Genomic DNA, 16,449 nt, shown 5'->3' with positions numbered 1-16,449 from the left:
GCAACCGAACCAGGATATATGCTGGTGTTAGCTTTTCTCTTCTCTGTTGTGTTCTGTTTTTTGATATTCATGAGACAAAAATAAATTGTCTCATAAATTTTCGCTGCTGAGTTTAAACAAAATCAGAATTGTAATTCTGTTTAAAAGGGTCAAAACAGCAACTTAAAAAGGAAGGCATAGATTCAACCCTCCTTCTCTAAGCCTACCACAACCTTCAATTGGTATCAGGAGCTAAGGTCTCAAGAATGAAGCTTAACCGCTTGGAGCAAAGATCCAATGGCGAACAACTTGGGCACAACCATAGTTGCTTACACCCTCACTGAAGGCCAGTCAAACAACCGGCCACCTTTCTTCAACGGGAAGAACTATTCCTACTAGAAAGAAAGGATAAGGATCTTCATCCAATCCATTGACTACAACATATGGAAGATCGTTGTGAGTGGTCCCAAGATCCCAACAAAAACAAGTGCTGATGGAGTGGTGACTCCAAAAGAAGAAGCTGAATGGAATGAAGATGACAAGAAGAAGATAGAGCTGAACGCTAAAATAATCAACCTTCTTCACTGTGCTATCAGCTTTGAAGAGTACCGGAAGGTGTCTAGATGTAAGACAGCCAAAAAAATCTGGGAAAAACTTCAGGTTACACACGAAGGCACCAAACAAGTCAAAGAAACGAGGATTGATATGCTGCGAAAAGAGTACGAGATGTTTAGCATGAAGGATGAAGAAAGCATTGATGAAGCATTTGAGAGATTCTCAATCATAATCAACAACCTTGATGCTATGGGTACAAACTATGCAGAACAAATCTTGGTGAGAAAACTCCTTAAAAGCCTCACAAAAGAATGGGAAAACACTGCCACTGTCCTAACCGAGAGTAACAACATAAGTCCCATAACCTATGATGAGTTGAGAGGAAAACTCCTTGCTTATGAAGCCACACACACAAAAACAGACTCAAAGAAAAAGGGAATAGCCCTCAAATCACAAATAGAATCGAAAGAGAGTGAGTCCAGTGATGATATTTCAGATGATGAACTTTTGTTTTTTGCTAGGAGATTTAGAAGGATGATGAAGAACAAGGGCAAATACAAGGGTTCAAGTTCAAAGGAGCACAAGATAGACTTTAGCAAGGTGACGTGTCATCATTGCAAGGAGGCTGGACACTTCAAGTCAAACTGTCCAAAGCTCAAAAAGGAGGACAAAGGAAAGAAGAAAAGGAAGAGAGTACTCATGGCAGCTTGGGAGGATCTCGAGAACGACTCTAATGAAGAAGAATCTGATGGTGAAGACAAAGACTGTTTTATGGCTGGAAACAACAATCTTGATGAGGTAAATTACTATGATTTGACCATAGATGATTTACATGCTATTATTGATGATCTCACTTTAAATACATCAAAGTTATCTGAAAGAGATGTGTTAAGAGCTGAAAATAAATTTTTAAAAGAAAAAGTGAAGGAAACTGAATGTGCTTTGGACATCATTGAAGAAAATAGATTTCTAAAATCTGAACTTGAAATATTAAAAGGAAAGCACATTGTAGATCCTTCACATGAGTTAATTGCTGAAAATAAAAGATTAAATGATATGATTAAAAGGTTGAACGGTGACTTAGCAAAATTTGCTCAAGGATCTAGTAACTTGGACAAATTACTTGCAAGTCAAAGACCATTGTTTGAAAAATCTGGTTTAGGCTACATAGCCAAGGAAAATGCAGTTTCTAATATTTCCTCTATAAAATTTGTGGCTTCTTCATCAAATACCAAAACTATACCAAACAAATCTGGTATTGAAAATACTCCAACACTTGAAGAAAAATTTGATGAAATATACACAAGTGAAACTGAGCCTTCACCAAAAACTGAACCGAGTTCAAACCGGCCAGGTTTGGGTTACATCTCGAAAAATGAGTCTGTTTTTAAGAAACCACCATTTTACAACAAAACCTCATATTCGAAAGAAAAAAATGTTCAAAGAAATTCTGGTGAAAATGCTTTTGTAAAGAGGAATAACTTTAATAAAAATTAGTTTGTCAAAAGAAATGCATTTCCTCCTAAAACCAGAAAATTTCAACACTTTAATCATTTCAAGCAATATAACTCACCTCAAGTTCAGCGACACACGTCAGAAAGTCATTGTGTCAATTGCAAGAAATTTGGTCACTCATATGTACAATGTTTCATTGAAAAAAGAGTTGTTGGAAACAAAGTTTACAATATTGTTTATGATTTCAATGCACTTGGGCAACCAAGATGGATTAACTTCAAAGGATCCAAATTAATTTGGATACCTAAAACTACTTGAAACTCATCATGTAGATTTGCCTAGCATCCAAGAACAAAAAGGACATGTGGTACATGGATAGTGGATGTTCAAGGCACATGATTGGAAGGTCAACCTACTTCATCAAACTAAATAAGTATGATGGAGGTTTTGTGACCTTTGGAGATGATGGTAAAGGTAAAATCATTACTGTTGGAAAAGTAGGTAATGAGCAATCTACTTTCATTGATGATATACTTTTGGTATGTGGTTTAAAGCACAATCTTTTGAGTATAAGTCAGCTGTGTGATTTAGGATATTTAGTTGTTTTCAAAAGGCTTGAATGCTGTGTTATTAATGAAAAGACAAATGAAGTGATGTTTGTTGCCAAGCATTTCAATAATATGTATGGACTTACTTTTGATGAACTAAAGGATCAAAATGTAGCTTGTCTTCACTCTAAAGAATCTGAAAAGTGGTTATGGCACAAGAGATTGGGCCATGCAAGTATGTTTCAAATAAACAAACTTGTAAAGAAAGAATTAGTAAGAGGTCTCCCTTTGATAAAGTTTGACAAAGATATCACATGTGATGCTTGCCAAGTGGGAAAACAAACAAAAAGTTCTTTTAAACCAAAGGAAGACATCTCTACTAAAAGACCACTTGAGTTGCTACACATTGATTTATTTGGTCCAACAAGAACTCAAAGCCTAGGTGGTAAATATTATGGTTTAGTAATTGTGGATGACTATACTAGGTTTGGTTGGGTTTTATTTCTTGCACACAAAAATGAAGATTTTTCAGCCTTTGAACCTTTTTGCAAGAAACTTCAAAATGAAAACGATTTAAAAATTTCTTCTATAAGAAGTGATCATGGAACTGAATTTGAAAATAATTTGTTTGAATCCTTTTGTGAGAAATTTGGAATATCTCATAACTTCTCTTGTCCAAGAACACCACAACAAAATGGTGTTGTGGAAAGAAGAAATAGAAGCATACAAGAGATGACAAGAGCTATGCTTTGTGAGAGTAATGTTCCAAAATTCTTTTAGGCTGAAGCGGTTAACACAGCTTGCCACATTTTAAATAGAACAATCATAAGGAAATTTTTTAAGAAAACCCCTTATGAACTTTGGAAAGACTACCCACCAAACTTAGATGACTTGCATATCTTTGGATGCAAATGTTTTGTTTTAAATAACAAAGAAAATTTGGGAAAATTTGATCCAAAGGCCTATGAGTGTTTGTTTGTAGGATATTCCACAACTAGTAAAGCATATAGGGTTTATCATCAAGATGCTAGAATTATTGAAGAGTCCATACATGTTACATTTTGTGATACTAACATACACCAAGCCTTGATGACGTTCTTCACAAGCTTTGAGCTCCCAAAGTTGATCCTCTGGTATTCCTGGATCCCAAATCTTGTCTCTGAACCAAAAACTGCAAATGCTGAAAATTCAAGAGACAATTCCATTTTGTCTCATGAATCTAAAGGATATCCTGCAGCCAGCAGTGCCCAGAATCCCTTGGTGACTGAATCTGCCTCTAAGTCCACCAGACCTCGTGAGTGGAGATTCTTGAAGAATTATCCTGAGGAATTTATCATTGGGGACGTCTCTCATGGAGTGCAAACAAGGTCTTCCACTAGAAAGGCAAATGAAGGATTCAACATTGCCCTTCTATCACAGATAGAGCCTCAAAACGTTAAGGAAGCACTTAGTGACCCATCTTGGGTTAAAGCTATGGAGGATGAGCTTCTTGAGTTTGAAAAGAACCAAGTATGGACTTTGGTTCCAAGGCCAAGTGGAAAGAAAGTGACCGGCACCAAGTGGATATTTCGGAATAAGTTGGGAGAAGATGGTAGCATTGCAAGAAACAAGGCAAGGCTAGTGGCTCAAGGATATGACCAAGAAGAAGGAATAGACTTTGATAAATCATTCGCCCCTGTTGCCCGAATGGAAGCCATAAGACTTCTCTTAGCTTATGCTGCATTTTGTGGTTTTAAATTATATCAAATGGATGTGAAATGTGCATTTTTGAATGGTGTGATAGATAGAGAAGTGTATGTAGAGCAGCCTCCTGGTTTTGAAAATAAAGTACATTCTAATCATGTTTTCAAATTTTCTAAAGCTCTTTATGGTTTAAGACAAGCTCCTAGAGCTTGGTATGAGAGACTTAGCTCTTTTCTTTTGAAAAATGGTTTTCAAAGAGGCACCACTGACACAACTCTATTCATCAAAAACTCTAATGATTGGGCTGCAAATTAAACAAACTGAAAAAGGTATTTTCATTCATCAAGAAAAATATGCCAAGGAATTAGTTAAGAAATTTGGTATGGAAAATGCCAAACCCATGGGAACACCCATGCATCCTAGTTCTAAGTTAGATAAGGGAGAAACTGAGAAAGATGTTGATGAGACTAGGTATAGAGGAATGATTGGTTCTCTTATGTACTTAACTTCCTCTAGACCCGATATTGTGCAAAGTGTTGGATTGTGTTCTAGGTTCCAATACAAACCTAAAGAGTCACATCTTTCTGCAGTTAAAAGGATCATTAGATATGTTCATGGCACATCTAATTTTGGTCTTTGGTATCCTAAGATTGATGATTTTTCTGCAGTTGGTTATTGTGATGCAGATTTTGCTGGTGATAGAGTTGATAGAAGGAGCACTTCTAGTTTATGTTGCTTCCTTGAAAAGTCCTTAAATGTTTGGTCAAGTAAGAAGCAACCAACAGTGGCCTTATCCACTGCAGAGGCTGAGTATATAGCTGCTTCTTCTTGTTGTTCTCAGCTTTTATGGTTAAAAACACAGCTTGCTGATTACAAATTAAAGGCTGAAAATATTCCCTTGATGTGTGATAATATGAGTGCCATTAATATTTCTAAAAATCTAGTTTTGCACTCAAGGACTAAGCATATTGAAGTGAAATTTCACTCAATAAGAGAACATGTCCAAAAAGGGGATATTAGTATTCAATTTGTTAAATCTGAGGAGCAATTAGCAGATATTTTTACAAAACCATTAGCTGAGGATAGATTCTGTATGCTTAGGACTTGTCTAGGAATTTTGAGTTATGATTCTTTGTTTGAAAATTGCTAATGTATTTGTTGGAGATTTTTTGTCTCATAAACAGGTATGAGACAATTCTAGGTAGGTGATGAACGTCTCCATCAAGCCAGCGTGTTCTAGGCTTGTTTCAAATGATAGATAATCTGGGCCAACCTCAAAATCAAATCTAGAGTGGTCCAATGTGTTTCCTTAAATCCAACTATCTCTGGGCCCATATACGAATGTTATATTGTTTTGGTTGATAGGCTGTGTATTTTTTAAAATAACTTTTCATTAAATGGTTATAATCCAAAAAGATTTTTCAGTTTATTTTTTGGTTTTTTTTTAATTTAAAATTCATTTCCTGTTTTATTTTCAAATCAAATCAAATCTTTATTTTATGAGGTCAGGTCTTTTCATGTCATTTCAAAAGGTGATGCAGTTACATGGTTTTGGAAAACCACTTTTGGGTACGGTTACCAACACTCCCTCTCTTCCCTCCATAACTTCTCCTCAAACTCTTCGATTTCTTCCCTCTCACTCCACTGTCTCTCTTCCATCAAAAGCCTCAATCTACCCAAAATGGGGAAGAAAGTCATTGCTAAAAGAGCACCGCGTGAAAAAATTCATAAACTTCCAGGATATCCTAGACCATCAACTCGTTCTCAAGACACCACTTTTACTCCTTCACCCTCTCCTCCTACCTCTCCTCCTCGCACTGTTCCCATGGCGCGAACCAAGACCACTCCAAGGTATCCTGCTCCTGCCAAACCGACGCCACCACCTAAGGCAACGCCATCCAAACCAAGTTCCTCAAAACCTAGTTCATCCAAGGGTAAGCGTCCTGTCATTGAAGAACCTGTTCCTGAGACAACAAAACCTAAGTCAAGGTCTGTTCCTGTGCGTTCACAAAGAGGTAACCCTCATTGCCCTCTCAAATCTGTTAGAGAACCAGACATTGATCCTTTTGCTCACAAATCACACTTCATGACATCTCACTCAGATTATAACCCCCATCATTTCAAATCTGCCATGAACCATGATTTTTATGAGGGAGTTATTCAGTATCGTACTCTGTGTCCATCTTTTCTTGTGGATTTACCTAGCTTAAAAAAGAATGGTTTTTCTTTTGTTGAAAATTTAGAATTTTTTGACTGGAATCACCTTTTCAAAATCAAAAAACCTGTATATCCTCAGTTAGTTAAAGAATTTTATGCAAACATGAATTATCATGAAGGAAGTGTGCATTTTTATGTTAAGGGCATAGACATTATCTTGAATAATGAAACTATCAGTGAATCCTTGAAGTACACTGATGTTGGGCCGTGTGCTTATACATCTGTGAAGTGGGATGAAGGTGTTGGTATCTCTTACCATGATGCTCTGGCTCACATTTGTGAACATGTTTCCTTAATTGATGGCATCACACCCACTCACAAAGCCCTCGGATATGAACGTGCTCAGTTGTACCGTATTGTCAACCACATTTTAATTCCTCAAAGTGGTTCATATCAAAGGGTTTCTTACACGGACACACTTGTTTTGTATGCCCTAATCACTAAAACAGAAATATCTTTTGCCTATTTGATGGCTAGATACATGTTTGATTCTGTTAGAAGTGTGAAAGATAAAGCACTATCTTATGGCATGTTTTTGACTTGCATATTTGAGACTTTTGGTGTTGACCTGTCAAATGAGGCTTATGAAAATAAACATTCATACCTAAAAGGGGGTGGTTCAGTGAAACAGCAAAAAGGACCAACTCGATCTGAGAGAGTGGTTCTAGATGATGATGATGATGAAGAGTACATCCCAGATGACTCTCCTCCTCCTTCCACTGAAGGTACTTCCATTTCCACTGGGAAGAAATCTGCTCTGCTGAATGTGGTCAAGGATGTTGCTCAAGAGTTTGTTTCCCAATCAAATCACTTAATTGCCATGAGCAAGGAACAAAGGAAGCTAGCTAGCAAGCATGAGAACTTCCTGAAGAAATCAAGAGATAGGGTGGCTGTGCTCATGACCTTCATCGATAATCTTCAAAATGATGAAGACATTGCCACTGATGTTGAGGAGGAAGATGCTTCGGAGGGAAATAGTTCTGATGCCTAAGATTTGTCTCATTATGGTTCTGATGCCTAGGATTTGTCTCATAAAAAGTGCTGCAGCTGCTATCTTTTTGTCTCATGAACTGTGTTTTATCTTGTTACTGTTTGCTCTACTTTTGATACTTGGATGACTGTAATAACCTATGATTCTGATGCACTTATGGTAGTTTAGTTAGCTATTTGGACTATGAACTAACCTTTCTTGCAGGGCTTCTAGTATTTTTTTTTTGTTGATCCGCCCTTGATGACAAAAGGGGGAGTAATAGTTTATGATTTTTCTGATTAGAACTGAACTGAACTTCACTAATTTATTTTGCAAATTGCTTTTGCTGCTGTCATGTTAGGAAATACTGGGCTGAATATGTGTTTCTAGTTATATAGAATCCCTTAGTCAAGTTACATCTTGAATAGCTCCTTTTTAAGCTTAATGTAAACAGGAACAAAAAGGAAAGAGCATAGATTCAGGGGGAGCTACTGTTGAAAAAGAAAGGGGGAGCAACACATTAGCAAGCAACATCATTCAAAGGGAGTTTCTAAACCTTACTCAAACTCAACGTCCTTTGATTATTGATTAAATCATGTTTGTCATCAAGGGGGAGATTGTTGAGTTAAGAAATTAACTAAATTAATTAGTGATGACAAACATTATTTATGGGCAAAATAAATAATTAAGTGTTGATTATTTATATCTACATATTAACTAATTGTTTATTGTTGCAGGCCAAATGTTAATAGCCCAAATGGAATAAAAAGCAATCAGCAAGAATATTGGGCTGAAAGCAAAATAAAGAGCCCAAGCAAAAGCAAAGAAAGAAGCCAAAGAAATCAAATCGGGCCAAGCATACCAATATCCGATCCAAGCCCGATCTGATTTCAGAAATACAAATCCCTCTCTTTTGCTTAACCAAAAGCAACGTTCATCTCTCTCTCTGACCAAGTCAAATCAGTTTCAAAAAAGTAAGAAAGAGAAAGAGAGAAAGAGCTTCTTCACCAAGATAGTCACCAAAGAAGCAAGAAAGAGAAACTAAGCTTGATAGGCAAAAGTCATCTCAACAAATCCAAACCAAATCAAGCTTAGGTTATAGGTAAATCTTTTCCTCATACATGCAACTCAGTCTCATCTCTTCTTCCAAACTCTCTGCTCTATCCGAAATGGGATACATGGGAAAGAGGATTTCTGTTCTTCCCTGGTGTGTATCTACGGTCTTAAACAAGACTTGGGGACCAAGTTGGTTTTCAAGGGTTCAGATCAAGTTGACCATTGGAAGATTTCTATGGTTGTTGTTTTATGGCTTTCGGCCAAGATGAGGAAGTCAGAAGGAGAGTTTCTATTTTGAGGATTATTGAGAAAAAGTAAATCTGTGGTTGGTGAAGCTCAAGGCTCAAGGTGTTAACCTTGGGAGAAGGTCCCAACAACATGCAAGGAGAATAAAAGAAGACTTCTTGCTCATTCAGAACCAAGGAGAGAAAACCAGAGAGTGAGAACAGTGTTCTGTTGAGAAGTTCCTCTACTTGGATAATGCTTTCTTTCAAAGAAGCATTCGGCCAATACCGAAGAACTGCATATGAGGTTTGTGAATCTGGTTTTGCACATAGCAAAGAGGCTGCTGATGAAGTCTTTTCTGATTTCTTTAGGTTGGTTAAGTGTCTTGTATCTTGTACCTGTTTGGTATCCCTTTCTTAGTTGGGTTAGCACTAAGAGTGAATAGTTAGAAGTTATCATAGCCAATGTCAAGGTAGGTTAGAACTTGAGTGTGAAATTGGTGTATGTAATACTGTTAACTATAGTGAAATTCTTCCATAATTGTGGAGGAGACTGGATGTAGGTTGCATAGCACAAGGCAACCGAACCAGGATACATGCTGGTGTTCATTTTTCTCTTCTCTGCTGAGTTCTATTTTCTGATATTCATGAGACAAAAATAAATTGTCTCATAAATTTCTGCTGCTGAGTTTAAACAGAATCAGAATTGTAATTCTGTTTAAAAGGGTCAAAACAGCAACTTAAAAAGGAAGGCATAGATTCAACCCTCCTTCTCTAAGCCTACCACAACCTTCACATTCTGCTTATGATGTGCTTGTTTTTTTTAGTGATTTTAATTTATAACTTAATTTATTTTATATAGTACAGTAGTTGACCCTTGAAAAGCTGAAATGTTTATTACTAATTATATTTTATAAAATTTATATGAAGATGTAAAACTGATTTTTCATGTCACAGGTGAGTATTTTCCCAAAGCCAACAATGATATAGTATCTGTTTGGGAGGATCAATCAATTGCCATTGATGCTTTAGCAAATGCTTATAGAGAAGGAGTTCCATGATGCATTGGATAATTTTGCTTGAGTGTTAGGGGTCAAATCTCCCTTTTTCCTAGTTGTTCAGATATCTAAATTAAGCATGGATACTATACATCATTTGAAAGTTACATTGAATTCAGTAAAATTAAGCATGGATAATTATTTTAATGAATATTTAAAAATAAATATAAATGATAGTTGGACTGCTAAGTCCAGGGAACAGTGGTGGCCCAGCAATTATGGGCAATAATAATAAGGTTGCTAGAGTAGCATTCCAAAATCTTTCAGGAGCTGAGAATATAGGGTATGCCTTTCATTTTCTTTGACTTAATTAATATGGTTTTTAAAACAGCAGATTCATGAATCTCCTATTATGGCAGTTGTTTTATGATTTCCATGTATGCTAGTGCTGAAAAGGAAGCCATGACAAGAAAAATAGAATGAGTGAAAATTATATGTGAAGAACAATAACAGATAATAGATTTCACTGAAAATTATATGATAAGGTGCATAATCTTTAAATTATCATGGAGCAGTATATATTTGTTTGCCTGATCAAACATAAATGTTTCATACTAGACTACTTTCCTTTTCATATTGGATGTTGCAGTTACATTATACATGTACCTGTAATAAAGCATTTTATATATTATTATGGGAAGGTAGATATTTAAATCTGAAAGGGGATTAAATGTTAATTATTTAAATTTAAATTTATTTATTTGTATATTACTGCACATGAATACTAAAGTTTAGACATGCACAACACAATATAACACCAGCTTGAGTGGTAACTTTTAGCATGGTCCAAATTCTCACCAAATTATGAACTGTACCTTAACCGCTCAGAGCAGGTTCAGAAAGCTATTGCCAAAATTGGTTTGCTGATTAGCCAAAATTGAATGTTTCCATTGGTTTGCTGATAAAAAAAATTGGTCAACATCTAATTATTTTAATTTTTTCAGGTACCACTATTTCAGCACATGAATGATCTGGTCTTTAGAGAATATTTGTGACCGTGTGAGGAAAGCTAGGATGATGAAGAAGAAGCACCAGCAACAGAAAGAGCAAGTGAAGTAAATTTTGCAGATGAGATAAGTGGAATTAACACAGGACTTCCTTCACCAACTTCATCTAATGAATCCTCTGTTACAAGTTAATTATTAGAGCAGCGAAAATTTTTCAAATGAGTTAGGAAATTGAATAGGGAATTGCTTGCAACATAGTTCTTTTAATTTACTAGTATGAGGAAAATTATTTAGAGCCTTTTGGATGTCCATCAACAACTTTTAATTTACTCAATACACTTTGTTGATGTATGGTTGTTATTTGTTATTATAGTTGATGTATCAATACACTTTGTTTATGTTTTGAATTATATTGACTTGTTTGCTTATAGTATTTTTCTTTTAGTTTGATAATATGATGAATTTGTTTATTTTTTGAAATATTATAAATATTCGAATACAAATTAGATAAAAATTTGTATTTAATTTGTATTAATTAAATTTATATTTATTTTGTATGAAAATAAGTTTATTTTGTAATGAAAAAATAAAAAAAATTATTTTACCTTACCGACGGATTTACAAACAGATTTTCTATCTGTATTTAGAGTTTAGAATGGTTTTCTAAGGTTCTAATTACCGACAGAAAATCTGTCGGAAAATTTGTCTGTAATTACAGACGGAAAATCCGTCAGAAAATTCATCTGTAGTTACAGACAGAAAATCCGTCTGAAAATCTGTCTCTAATTACAGATGAAAAATCTGTCTGTAATTATAGACGAAAAATTCGTCGGAAAGTTCGTCGACTTCGGGAAATGGATGGAGAATTTACAGAGGGAAAATTCGTCGGTAACTGGTAAAAATCCGTCGGTAATTTTCTGACGGAAAAAAAATCCGTCGGTAAATAATTTTCGACGGGGCTTTTACAGAGGGACAAAATTCGTCGGTAACCAAAAATCCGTCTGTAATAAAGACTAAATCTGTCTATAAATCTGTCTGTATTAATCCATTTTCTAGTTGTGTACTGATTATGTCCTGTTAAGTTAATCTTAATTGGGATAATAGTGAATTCTTAGTTGAAATAGATTAATATTATTTTAGAGTAAAATAGGGTAGTTTGGTTAGTAAAAGAGAGATTTTAATGAATATTTGAATATATTTACCTAATTTGAAAATAACATTTCATATATTATTTATTTTATTGATTTATATATGATCACCATATTTTATTATGAAATATTTTATGTAAATAAATATTATTTTATAATTTTATAAGTACATTTTGATAACTCAACTGCAACTCCAAACTCATTTATTCAAACGATACAATTTTAAGTCCAAACAAAAATATTAAAGATGGACAAGGAAAATCTGAAAAGGAGTAAGATGGACCAAAATCAACTGAAAACATATGAATTAGGCTAAAGAAATTGAGAAGAGCTCATGTATAGTTGAGAGACTATATTAGGAAGTAACAGAGGACTGCAAAGAATTATATCTAGTGAATTGAGGTGTACCTAGTTAGAAAAGAGTGGGGAGTGACGTGAGGGAGGGTAGAGAAAGAATTGATTAAGAAATTGTTAGGAGTTTCTCCTTCAACTCGAAACAGGAGTATCCATTAATTTTCTCAAGTTCAATATACCATCTCATACAATTCCATTCATACACAATTTTCTATTATTCTTCTTCTTCTTCTATTTTCCTGCAGATCCACTTACAAGTCTAACATTTGGTGCTTTTATTGAGAATGATTCCACCATAGGAGTCACTGATGAACTCACACGTTCCCAAGCCGAGATCGCAGCCTTGCAACAGAGCCATGTGGAGCTGAGTAGTCAGTTCACTGATAGTAACACTCGGTTGTCTGCAATGGAGGAAGCATTTAAGGAGTTCAACGCTAATTTGAAGGGGGCTCTGAAAGTGAAGGAGTTGCTAGCTGGCTCACCATGAGAGGAAACTTTAGCTTCGTCACGCTCTCCATCTCAGTCGTTGGTACCGCATTTAAAAGGAATGAAGGTCAAGCTACCATTATTTGATGGAGAAGGCGTGAAAGAGTGGGCGTTCAAGGTTTCAGAGTACCTTAAATGGTATGAGGTACCTGATGTGATGATCTCCTTTCATCTGACTGATCTTGCATATAATTGGTATAGATAGGGCATTAATAACAATATCCATTACAATTGGAAAATATTTTTGGATGCATTAATTATTAGATTTGGTCAAAATATTTTTTATTATCCAAAAGTTGGACTTAAAGAGATGAAACAAGTAAATTCTATTGCTGAATATCACAATCAATTTGATAAATTGTCAAATCAAATCACTGGTTTAAGTGAAGATTGGTTAATTTCATTGTTCGTTATAGGATTGCAAGAATATTTGAAATCTGAACTATTACTGACGAAGCCTACGTCATATCTTGATCCTGTTTTTTTGGCCAAATTACGAATAGAAGCACCAGGCCTCTACCAAAGCTACTCTCGTAAAAATCCCATAATAGCACACACTACTACATAACCAAACATGCCCAAACAACATATCAGCCCCATTAAACCAACTTTAACACAAGTCATATCATCTACTCCTACACCTATAAACACTACACCGTTAAGAAACTCACAACCATGGAGATTAAGCAAAAGAGAGAGAAAGGCTTATGTTACTATTGTGAAGATAAGTGGTTACTAGCTCGCCAATGTAAATCCACTTGTTACTTGTTAGTTGGTGAAGAAGACATGCAAGAAATATTAAGGAAATCCGATCCATTCATTATAGAAACTACTGAACCAGAAAAGCCAATTATAGTTCAACCCACCCAACTAGAGATTAGCTTTAATGTCATGGTAGGCCAGTATCAACCAGCTACTTTTTGATTGAAGGAAACTTATCTGGGACAGTCCTTAATGGTCATTATTGATGGGGGTAGCACTCACAATTTTGTAAAGACAAGCGTGGCTGAGAAATTTTTCTTTTCAATGCGGCAAGTGACACTGCTCCAGGTGTTAGTAGACAATGGAGAGGTGATTGGTTGTAGGGCATAGTGTGATGAGATTTTCTTAGTCATGCATGGATATCAATTTAATATAAGTACCTATGTGTTAGATTTGCAAGTTGCTGACATTATTCTCGGAGTGCAATTGTTGATGTATTTAGGCTATGTAATGACTCATTATGGACTTCTAACCATGAAATATGTAGTAAATGATGTTAATATTATCCTTCAGGGTGATTGGCTACTCCAATCTAAAGGGATCAATAATAAAACATTACATAAGCTTGTGGCCAGTAAAGTGGTCACTGAATTCTATCATCTGCGGGTGATTAGTGAGGATAAAGGGGCTGCCAAAGAAGCAGTACTAAGTGGAAAGGTCCAGCAGCTCTTGGATCAATTTGTGGTCGTGTTTGAGGGGACAACCAAGTTGCCGCCATCCTAAGATATTGACCCTCAAATCACTATCACTCTAGAGAAAAGCTGGTGAAGGTCCGACCCTATAAGTATCCATAGTTTCAGAAGACCAAAATGTCTAGATTGGTGGCAGAAATGTTGGAAATGGGGGTGATCTAGGGAGTCGGAGTGCTTTTTCTAATCCGGTACTTTTGGATAAAAAGAAAGATGATAGTTGGCAATTTTGTGTAGATTATCGGGCTTTAAATGCCATCACCATTAAGGATAAATTTTTCATCCCGACTATAGAGGATATCCTAGATGAGTTATTTGGGACTACATATTTTTTCAAGATGGATTTGCGGTCGGGCTACCACAAAATCCGCATAAGCAAGGACGCTATCCCAATGACAGCTTTTCGAACTCACGATGGGAACTATGAATTTGTTGTGATGTCCTTTAGGCTTACTAATGCGGTAATGCCCCTTCGATCTTCCAAGCAATGATGAATCACATTTTTCAACCCTACTTGAGGAAGTTTATAGCAGTATTTTTTTATGATATTTTGGTTTATAATAAATCGTGAGACACTTAAAAGAAAATTATCTACTCAACCACATTTTTTTTAAGTTATATTTGAAAAGCGTAGCCTATTCATAGAATAGGCATATGAATAGACTATGCTTTTCTTCGTATTACCTTTTTTATAGGAGAATAAGAAACACAATTGTGGCAACATGATGAATCCATATTTGATGATGATTTTTGCCTTGAAATGAGTGAATTTTATCTCTAAACTTGAACTTATTCATTGAAATAGCATGCTTTTGTGAATTCTCCTTTAATTATGCCTAAGACATCATTTCTTTTATTTTCAACTACACTTTTCAAGTATAGTTGAATGGGTAATTTTTTTGTAGAGGGAGGACCACATGAAACATCTAGCTACTACCCTTTCTACATTGGCCCAGCATCAAATTTTTGCCAAAAAATCTAAATGTTGTTTTGCGCAACCTTAAGTGGATTACTTATGACATATTGTGTGTGCCTAAGGTGTTAAGGTCGACCCCACCGAAATTGAGGCCATCTAAGATTGGTCAAAGCCAACCTCCCTTAAGCAATTGCACGAGTTTCTTGGTTTTACAGATTATTACAAAAAATTTGTGCCTTATTATGCCAAATATGCTACCCTATTGACAGATTTATTGAAGAAGAATAACTTTCATTGGAAAAAAAAGGTGGAATTAGCACTTACGAGTCTGATATCAACTATGGTCAATACACCAATTTTAGCTTTACCAGATTTTTCTCTATCTTTTACGGTGGAAACTGACGCATCTAGCACCAGTGAAGGGGCAATTCTATCATAACATGGACATTTTATCGCATATTTCAGCAAGAAACTCAGTCCACGACTTCGGGTCGCCTATGCTTATGTGCGAGAACTATATGCCATTACACAAGTTGTGGCAAAGCGGAGGCATTATTTACTCAGAAAGAGGTTTTTAATTAAGATAGACCATCAGAGGATAAAAGAACTGATGGCACAGGTTGTGCTGACACTAGAACAATAATATTACTTATCTAAATTGCTAAGATATGAGTTTGAGATTAAGTACCGACTTGGGAGGTTGAATCAGGTAGCGGATGCACTTTCCAGGCTCCTATAAACAGAGACGAAGGTGGAGCTTTACACCCTATCAGCTATCTAGTCTTCAATTTGGTTTGTCTTGCAGGAGGCTGTGGAGTGTGGCCCTTCTACCAAGGACCTGCTGGACCAGTATGATTGAAAAAAGTTAGAGCTGATTATGTGATGCGAGAGGGATTTTTTCTTTATCAAGAATAACTTTTCATACTTGATTTTAAAGGCTTGAGGGAATTATTACTCGTTGAGTTCCACTTCATCCCAAAAGCAGGACATGAGGGAGTGTTAAAGATATATAAGCTATTGGGTGAGATTTTTTTTTGTCTGGTATGAAGGCTAATGTACAGTGCTTCATAGATAGGTGCCCTGATTGTCAACTCACCAAATATGTTCCAACGAAATCTGATGCGTGAGCATCTTTCTTATCTTTTCCTAGTGAATTTGCATTCAAATTGTTAAGTTTAATCAAGAATTAATTATTTTCTAGCCACTATGAATGCTACTTTGAGTTGTGTGTAATTCTGTTTATTTCAGGTAGCATTCAGATAGATTTGACGGAATTTATGTAGAAAAAGAGAAGAAAGTGAATGATGTTGTCAACTCTGACCTCCCTGCACTCCAACAGAAATAGCTTGAGCTACAGAAATTTAATTAACGTGGTTTTATTGGCATTGAGAAGCTAACTTCC

The sequence above is a fragment of the Arachis duranensis genome, chromosome 4, assembly GCF_000817695.3.
Source record: "Arachis duranensis cultivar V14167 chromosome 4, aradu.V14167.gnm2.J7QH, whole genome shotgun sequence".
In the NCBI taxonomy this organism is placed as follows: Eukaryota; Viridiplantae; Streptophyta; class Magnoliopsida; order Fabales; family Fabaceae; genus Arachis; species Arachis duranensis.
Note: the sequence above shows the minus strand (reverse complement) of the source record.